This window comes from Apium graveolens, chromosome 9 (assembly GCF_009905375.1).
Source record: "Apium graveolens cultivar Ventura chromosome 9, ASM990537v1, whole genome shotgun sequence".
NCBI classification, from domain to species: domain Eukaryota; kingdom Viridiplantae; phylum Streptophyta; class Magnoliopsida; order Apiales; family Apiaceae; genus Apium; species Apium graveolens.
Window position 1 is genome coordinate 169513795 of NC_133655.1, and position 7575 is coordinate 169521369.

The 7575-nt window shown below is 39.9% G+C and overlaps 2 non-coding genes across 2 annotated transcripts; both read left to right on the forward strand.

The window, feature by feature from the left end:
• Window positions 1-598: 598 nt before the first annotated feature.
• Window positions 599-705, forward strand: LOC141687686 (small nucleolar RNA R71). The gene has a single exon (XR_012561174.1). It is a non-coding gene; the product is annotated as a small nucleolar RNA R71 (small nucleolar RNA).
• A 6370-nt stretch (window positions 706-7075) lies between these two features.
• On the forward strand, window positions 7076-7182 carry LOC141687689 (small nucleolar RNA R71). Its single transcript, XR_012561176.1, has one exon. It is a non-coding gene; the product is annotated as a small nucleolar RNA R71 (small nucleolar RNA).
• The last annotated feature ends 393 nt before the right edge of the window (window positions 7183-7575 follow it).

Consider the following 7575-nt stretch of genomic DNA (forward strand, 5'->3'; position numbering starts at 1 on the left):
CACATGAGCTTCAACTCCTCTAATTCAGATTTTTTATTAGCTTGTTGCAGCTGGAGTTGTTGTTTTGGTGCATACCGCGGTTGCTGAAAACCAGGAGGGTTGTACTGCTTAGCTAGATACTGATGATAAGGCTGTTGAACCACATTCTGAGCGTTTCTCCAACTAAAATTAGGATGATTGTGGTTGTTAGGATGATATGTGGCTGGCATAGGTTGCTGTGATCGCTGGAAATTGCTCACGAACTGAGCTGATTCACTAGAAATTGCACACTGATCAGTCTCATGGGCACCAGCACAAAGCTCACAGACACTAGTTATTTTATTAACTCCATAATTAGCCAAATTGTCCACCTTCATTGTCAAAGCCTTAAGTTGGGTAGCTATAGCAGTTGCTGCATCCAACTCTAAAATTCCTACTACTTTTCCCTGAGTCAGTCTCTGGGAAGGATTCTGGTACTTATTAGCAGCCATCAGTTCAAAGTTCATAATCTTCATCGTAGCTCTTAGCCCACAAGGCTCCTCCTAATGCTGCATCAAGCATGGGTCTAGAAGTAGCACCCAATCCATTGTAGAAATAGTTGATAATCATCCAATCAGGCATGCTATGGTGTGGGCACTTCCTTAACATCTCCTTATATCGATCCCGAGCCTCACACAGAGATTCTCCAATTTGCTGCGCGAACTGGGTAAGAGCATTCCTGATTGCTGTAGTTTTCGCCATGGGGAAGAATTTAGTGAGAAACTTTTGAGTGAGATCTTCCCAAGTGGTGATAGACCCTACTGGAAGAGAATGTAACCATCACTTAGATTTGTCCCTCAGAGAGAATGGGAAGAGTCATAGCTTGATAGCATCTTCAGTCACATCATTGAACTTGAAAGTGTCGCAGATCTCGATGAAATCCCTGATGTGCATGTTGGGTATTCGGTAGGAGAACCCCCAAACTGAACTGAGTTATGTATCATCTGGATCGTGCTTGACTTGATCTCAAAAGTGTTAGCCCTGATGGCTGGTCTAATGATACTAGACTGAATGTCATTAATCTTAGGCTCAGAATATTCCATTAAAACCTTCAGATTTTCTGCTTGATCACCCATAGCTACTACAATTGGCTCTTCAACTTTCTCTTCTTCTTCTACCTTCTTTTCTTCCTCAAAAACTTCCCTACGAACTACCACAAGTTCTTCCTCAGCTTTATCCAGTGTTCTCTTACGAGTACGCGAATGCGTATACATACACCCTCGCTAGATCACCTGAAATAAAACAAAGAAATAAATAAGTAACAATGTCCGAGTCAATGAACTTTAACAACCATCGATGGAAAGCACATAAACTAATAATTAAGACTGCAGTCCCCGGCAGCGGCACAAAAAACTTGTTAGTCGCTAAACACGCACTAATATTACACGCAAGTATACGCGTTCACAAGTAGTATAAGATATAAATCAGATTCGATCCCACAGAGACTGTATTAGTTAACTAATCAACTCATGCACTTCAGCAACATTGTATGGTTATTATTCAATGCTAAAACGATAACAAAGTGAGGTTGTTTATAACTAAGAATTAAACTAATTATTATAACTACATGAATAAGATAGACTGAGTTAATATATATGACAAACATAAGATTCTAACTTCATTAAGTACTTCATTCAATAGCCTTATTATTCTTAACTTTAACATGCAATGGTGATGACACTAATCAGACAACACGAAACTGATAAACGCCAACTTTTGTTGCACGAGTACCATTCTACCAGACATCCACAAAAGGGATAGAAGCTGAATATGCACCAATTATATTGAGACCCTATATGTCTATAGAATTGACAACATAATGGTTTAAGCACAAGTTATCTATCTTGATTACATAGAGCAAGTAAGATGGTTAAAATTACCTACGAATCATGCATAACAATACATGAACCTATGCTAGCATGGCAAGTTCTAAATCCTTAAATTCACTTTCGCTTCATTAAGAATTAACACACTATCTTATAAGTTCATGATGCTCAGAAGACGAATACGCACAACCAATACTAGGATATCATACAATCACCACACACTAAGGTATCAAAAAAATTTAACTAAAGAAATCCATAAATAAATCCGCTAGAACCCCACGATAACGATTAGCTCATAATCGAACTCATCGCCAACGTGGGTTCCAATGAAAACATGATATAGCAAATATAGTCTTTATACGAATAAATAAACAGAAGTACAAACAAGAGTAAAGGTTCAGCAAAACAAGAAACAAGCATCCAAATTACAATTTAAAATAAAGATTCACAAGAATAAACTAGATCATCTTCACCTTTGTTGAATTGTGCCCAAAAGGTCTCTTGCCATCTTCTCCTTGCTTGATGTCTCTGAAAAATGACCTAAGTTATGTTTATATAGCAGTCCATGCATCCCAGGAGTCTAGCAAATCAAATTGTAGTTGAGGCAGGATTTTAATATCCTGACCCACCGCGCTGAGTCAAGATTTTAATATCCCGACCAAGCGCGGCCGCGCGCTTCACCAGCGCGGGCGCGCGCTTCACCAGCGCGGGCGCGCTGACTTTCTGTTCTCCCGGCGCGGCCGCGCGCAACACCAGCGCGGGCACGCCTGCCTTCTACCAAAAATTCTTTTTTTCTTCTTCTTTATTCCTTACATTTTCGAGCCACTCTTTCAAGCTTTTATTCCAGCACATCCTAAACACCATCATATTAGCATCAAAACAATGCTAATTCACCTGATTCACGAAGTAAAGCCTGAAATGCAAAAACACTTGAAAATAAGTTAAAACACAAATAAATTGAGTACAAATACACCAACTCAAAGCTTATCAGAGCATAAATAAGTGTCATAAATGTCACTTAACAAATGCCTGGTCTGGATCATTCTCAAAAATCTCCACCGCTCCATGTGGAAACACAATTTTGACAACAAACGGCCCTGACCATCTCGACTTCAATTTTCCAGGAAAAAGATGGAGACGAGAGTTGAACAAAAGAACTTGTTACCCCGACACAAATGATTTGAGCACTAGACCCCTATCGTGCCACCTCTTGACTTTCTCCTTATACATTTTGTTGTTCTCATACGCTTGAAGTCGGATCATGTCGAGTTCATTCAATTGAAGCATCATTTTCTTACCAGCTACAGTCAGATCAAGGTTCAGTTTCTTCAAAACCCAATATGCCTTATGTTCTAGCTCCACAGGCAAATGACATCCCTTACCATAAACCAACTGAAACGGTGACATGCCTAGCGGAGTCTTGAATGCTGTTAGATATGCCCAAACAACTTCATTCAGCTTTAAAGACCAATCCTTTCTTGATGGACATACAACTTTCTCTAGAATACGCTTGATCTCTCTGTTAGATACCTCAGCTTGACCATTAGTCTGAGGATGGTAGACTGTAGCAATGCGATGATTCACATTATATCTCTGCATTATAGCAGTGAACTTGTGATTACAGAAATACAATCCCTCATCACTGAATATGACTCTTGGAGTTCCAAATCTTGTGAATATCTGCTTGTGAAGAAAATTAAGCACTACCTTCATATCATTTATCGGCAAAGCCTTGATTTCGACCCATTTTGACACATATCGACTGCCAACAAGATGTACTGATTATTACAAGATGAGACAAATGGCCCCATGAAGTTAATTCCCCAAACATCAAAGACCTCAACCTCGAAAAGCACATTAAGAGGCATCTCATCCCTCTTGGACATATTACCAACATGCTGGCAGCGATCACACTTCAAAACGAACTGATGCACATCCTTAAACAATGTGGGCCAGAAGAATCCTGCTTGAAGGATACGAGCTCCTGTCTTTTCTCCACCATAGTGGCCTCAATAAACCGTTGAATGGCATTCTCGCAAGATCCCCTCCATTTCGCTGTACGATATACATCTCCTGATGATTTGGTCAGCTCCTTGCCGAAACAAAAACGGCTCATCCCACATGTATCACTTCACCTCATGAAGAAACTTCTTCCTTTGAGCATAAGTAAAATCTGGAGGCATAATGTTGCTCACAAGATAGTTCACAATGTTTGTGAACCACGGTTCTTCTGCTTGCACCCCATACAACTGCTCGTCGGGAAAGGACTCATTTATCAATGTCTTATCCTATGAAGCTGTACTTGGATCTTCTAAATGAGAGAGATGATCTGCAACTTGATTCTCAGTACCTTTTCTATCCTTGATCTCCAACATAAACTCCTGAAGTAAAAGAACCCATCGAATCAGTCTAGGCTTCGAGTCCTTCTTGGAGACGAGATAGCGAATAGCAGCGTGATCAGTGAAAACTGTCACCTTAGTCCCAAGCAAATAAGATCGAAACTTATCAAAACCATAGACAATGGCCAATAACTCTTTCTCAGTAGTAGTATAATTCAGTTGAGCACCATTGAGGGTCTTACTAGCATATTAGATGACATGAAATATATTATTATTCCTTTTCCCAAGAACTGCTCCAACTGCATAATCACCCACATCGCACATCATTTCAAAAGGCTCATTCCAATCAGGTGCAGTTATAACATGTGCCGTGATCAAGCTCTTCTTTAAGCTCTCAAAAGCAGCTAGGCACTCATCATCAAACTTGAAAGGGACATCTTTTTCTAGAAGATTGCACAATGGCTTCGAGATTTTAGAGAAGTCGTTGATGAAACGCCGATAGAAACTCGCATGACCAAGAAAGCTGCGGATTCCCTTAATAGAAATTGGTGCATGAAGGTTTTGAATGACCCCTACCTTGGGTTTTTCCACCTAAAGACCTTTACTAGAGACCTTGTGCCCAAGAATGATGCCCTGTTGCACCATAAAGTGACATTTCTTCCGATTGAGAACCAGATTGGTCTCAACGCTCCTTTTCAGCACTAAACCAAGATTGTGCAAGCATTCATCATAAGAAGTTCTGAAGACAAAAAAGTCATTCATGAACACTTCAACATTATTTCCAATCATATCAGAGAAGATAACCATCATGCATCGCTGAAATGTGGCTGGTGCACCACATAACCCAAAAAAAACTCTTCTGAAAGCAAACATACCAAACAAACAAGTGAATGTAGTCATTTCTTGATCTTCGGGAACAATGCAAATCTGATTATAACCCGAATAGCCATCCAGAAGATAGTAGTACTCATGCCCAGCCAACCTGTCAAACATCTAATCAATAAAAAGAAGAAGGAAGTGATCTTTCCTTGTGGCTTTGTTCAACTTCCTGTAATCAATGCAAACTCTCCACCCCGTGACTGTTCAAGTAGGAATGAGCTCATTCTTTTCATTAGCAACCACGGTGATGCCTCCTTTCTTCAGTACACACTGAACTGGGCTCACCCAAGAACTGTAAGAAATAGGATAAATGATGTCTACATCTAGCCACTTGAGAATTTCCTTCTTTACAACCTCTTTTATGATCGGATTTAGCTTTCTATAAGGCATCAGACTTTAGCTTATGAACAAGTTCTGAAGTAACCACAGATTCGACTAAATCTACCTTAAAGCACTCTTCTTCATCAGTAGGGAATTTCATAGCATTAAAAATATTGAAGGCCACATCCTGATCCTGAACTCGCATAGTGAGTTCACCTTTTTGCACATCAATCAAGGTTCTACCAGTAGCCAATAAAGGTCTTCTTAAGATTATGGGAATCTTCTTATCATTCTCGAAATCAAGAATTAAAAAGTCAGTAGGAAAGATGAGTTTGTCCATATTGACCAAGACATCCTCCACAATGCCTCATGGATATGTAATAGAATGATCAGCCAACTACAAAGACATATAAGTAGGCTTTCGATCAGGTAAACCCAAATTCTTGATGATAGACAAAGGCATCAGATTGATGCTAGCTCCCAAATCACATAAACACTTGTCGAATGACAATTTTATGATGGTGCAAAGAATAGTGAAACTTCCAGGATCATTAAGCTTCGGAGGCAACTTATGTTGCAGCACAACACTGCATTCCTCCGTAAGAGCAACGGTATCTAAGTCATCAAGCCTCACTTTTCGAGAGAGAATACCTTTCATAAATTTTGCATAACTAGGCATCTATTCAAGAGCTTCAGCGAAAGGTATGTTGATATGAAGTTTCTTGAACACCTCCACAAACTTAGCAAATTGCTTATCCAACTTTTGCTTCTACAACCTCTTAGGAAAAGGAGGTGGAGGATATACCTGTTTTTCCCCTGTATTACCGTTAGGAGGAGTGTGTTCTACAGTTTTCTTCCTTGATTCCACTTCTGCTTCCTTCTACACCTCTTCTTCAGCTAAAACTTCAGATTCTGGAACTTGAGATTTTTCGGGGTTAGCAACCTTTCCAGACCTGAATGTTATTGCATTAACTTTCTCTTTCGCTTCTCTCTTGCCTGGAACTTCCATGTCACTAGGGAATGTACCAGGTTGTCGATTCAACAAAGCATTGGCAATCTGCCTAATTATATTCTCCAGAGTCTTAATAGAAACCGTTTGGCTCTTGCACATGAGCCTCAACTCCTCCAATTCAGATTTTTCATTAGATTGATTTGTACTTCCATGCGGTAGTTACTGAAGTTGGAGTTGTTGTCTTGGTGCATATTGCGGTTGTTGAAAACCAGGAGGGTTGAATTGCTTTGTGGCATACTGCTGATAAGGCTGTTGCACCACATTCTGATTGTTGCTCCAGCTGAAGTTAGGATGATTGCGGTTGTTGGGATGATAAATGGCTTGAGATGGTTGCTGCGATCTCTGAAAGTTGCTTATATATTGAGCTGATTGACTAAAGTTCACAAACAGTTGTAATCTGATTAATTCCATAATTAGCCAAAGAATCCACCTTCATCGTCAAAGCCTGAAACTGAGCAGCTATAGCAGTGGATGTATCCACTTCCAGAACTCCTTCTACCTTGCCATGAGGCATTCTTAGAGTTGGGTTCTGGTATTCATTAGCAGCCATCAGTTCAATCAACTCATAAGCTTCATCGTAGCTCTTAGCCCATAAGACTCCACCTGATGCTGCATCGAGCATGGGTCTAGACTATGTTCCCAAACCATTATAAAAGCAATTTATGATCATCCATTCAGGCATGCCATTATGAGGACACTTCCTAAGCATCTCCTTACAGTGATCCCAAGCTTCATACAAAGATTCTCCCAATTGCTACGCAAATTGAGTGAGAGCGTTTCTGATTGCAGCTGTCTTCGCCATAGGGAAGAATTTATTTAGAAACTTCTGAGCAAGATCCTCCTATTTGGTAATAAAATCTGTTGGTAGAGAATGTAACCAACACTTAGCTTTATCTGAATGTGAAAATCCTCAACTTAATAGCATCTTCAGAAACTCCATTGAACTCGAAAGTGTCGCAGATCTCGATGAAATCTCTGATGTGCATGTTGGGATCTTCAATTGGAAAACCCCCAAACTGAACTGAATTCTATATCATCTGAATCGTGCTAGAATATATTGGCTGCAATGACTGGTCTGATAATGCTAGACTAAATATCATTGATCTTTAGCTAAGAATAATCCATCAAAGCCTTTGGATTCGCTGCTTGATTCCCACTATAATGAGTGCTTATTCTTCAA